A 1,863-nucleotide genomic window follows, 5' to 3' on the forward strand; every position below is an offset into this window, starting at 1 on the left:
GGGGCTGCTCCATAAACCATATGCCCCCCTTCACCGGGGGGGGGGGGGGGGGGGGCGCACACAGAACAACTGATAATGGACTGAGATGGCCCCTCCGGGGGTGTCGCATACTCTAAAGAAAACGACTCTCAGCAACAGATATCTTGGCTCTTGCAACGATGAAGAACGCAGCGAAATGCAATACATAGTGTGAATTGCAAAATTCCGCAAATCATCGAGTCTTTGAATGCAACTTGCACCCGCGGCTCGTCCAAGGCCATGTCTGCCTGAGCGTCCACATGACCCCACTCCAAGCCCCCCCTCCTCCTCCCACATGGCAGACAGAGGGCTGGTAAGGCGGATGTGGCCGTCCGGGCATGCCTCCCCCTCCCGCCTCCCCCCCTCGTGGGCGGCGATGGTAGGGCGATGGTGGTGCCGCGGTCGGCTGAAATGCATCAATGGCACCGTGCGACGACTCCGTCGCAAGGGTGGTTACGCTCCCCAAGATGTACGTATGCCCTCCACGGGGACCGACTTCTGCAGATGGGGTGCACCGCTGCCGATGTGTCGAGAAAGGGCTCCGCGGTTGACGTCGAGGGGAGGGGCGCTTGGGAGGGAGAGAATTAGAGAGAGAGAGAGAGAGAGAGAGAGAGAGAGAGAGAGAGAGAGAGAGAGAGAGAGAGAGAGAGAGAGAGAGAGAGAGAGAGAGAGAGAGAGAGAGAGAGAGGGATGACAGTGGCCTAAATTGTTCATGGACACTGAAGCTTATGTCAAAAGGGGCAATGATTGCCTTAGAAACCCAAATATCACCAAGATTGTCCTGGGCGCAACCAAGTGAAACCCTCTCAAACTCCTGTCATGTGCACAACTAGCCCTACGTGCGCATGGACAAGTTACTTATGTCTTCTGGGGCTTAGGACAACCTAGGAACCGACCTAGCACCCTTGTGTGCCCATTTACGGGACCTGCATGATCATGCGATTTAGTTAGTTGCACAGCCTCCGGTTGCACGCGGTGGGAATAGGTGCTTTTACACTGGCAGTGGGCACTTGGACCCTCCGGTATAAATGCATTTCATATTAGGGCATTTTACCTTTGGAGCTCAGAATTGAAGGGCCACATTAAAAGTGACTTATTGCTTACGAGTACCGCCGGCCACCTTCGGCGGTCTCTCTCTCTCTCTCCTTTGCCCTCCCTCTGAGCTCTCTCTCTTTTTCACTCCCCCACTTTTGGTTATAGACTTCATCTCGCAAAACGTGACACATGTAAAGGGTCACTCCCTCCGCCATATTATGTTAGTTTTGTGAGGGGATGGGAGCTTTCTCAAACAGCCCTTGGGGGACTATATGAGAATGGCCTTGGCCCTCTTCTTCAGATCCTCAGATCAGAGAGCCCTATCGCTCGCCCTGTAGTGTTCGCTTATCTCTCTCTACCAACGTGGGAGTTTGGTTTGCCTCCTGCGTTGAGAAGCAGTACCAGCATTGACGTTTGCCTAGACTAGCCCAACGTTAGCCTCATTAGTACTTGCATTGGCGTTTTGCCCAGCCTTGCCCCAGCGTTGGCCTCATCTGCAGCAGCAGCCCATCGTTGGCATTTGCCCCATCACTCAACTTCTCTACGAGCGATGAATATCCCTTCCCCTGGAGTACATATGGATTCCAATCCCAATGAATATAGCCTCACTAGGCTAGAGAGAGAGAGAGAGAGAGAGAGATAAGCTCTCTCTCCACCCAGACATGCACAATACTTGTACACATCTTCTACTCAAATTCCAACACTTTGACACACCCTCCTCTACTTATAAACTGTCCAAAAGGTGTTTCTTTTCCTGAGGGTTGCTTTATTCCAAGCCTAAACTTGGCAAAAGTGTTTTGACTTTCTCTT

At 52.5% G+C, this 1,863-nt stretch overlaps 1 non-coding gene across 1 annotated transcript; it reads left to right on the plus strand.

Annotated features, from left to right (window-relative positions):
* Positions 1-123: 123 nt before the first annotated feature.
* LOC147429245 (5.8S ribosomal RNA) lies at positions 124-276 on the plus strand. Its single transcript, XR_015185928.1, has one exon. It is a non-coding gene; the product is annotated as a 5.8S ribosomal RNA (ribosomal RNA).
* The last annotated feature ends 1,587 nt before the right edge of the window (positions 277-1,863 follow it).

Source organism: Adiantum capillus-veneris, chromosome 22 (genome assembly GCF_014529385.1).
Source record: "Adiantum capillus-veneris isolate H3 chromosome 22, ASM1452938v2, whole genome shotgun sequence".
NCBI classification, from domain to species: Eukaryota; Viridiplantae; Streptophyta; class Polypodiopsida; order Polypodiales; family Pteridaceae; genus Adiantum; species Adiantum capillus-veneris.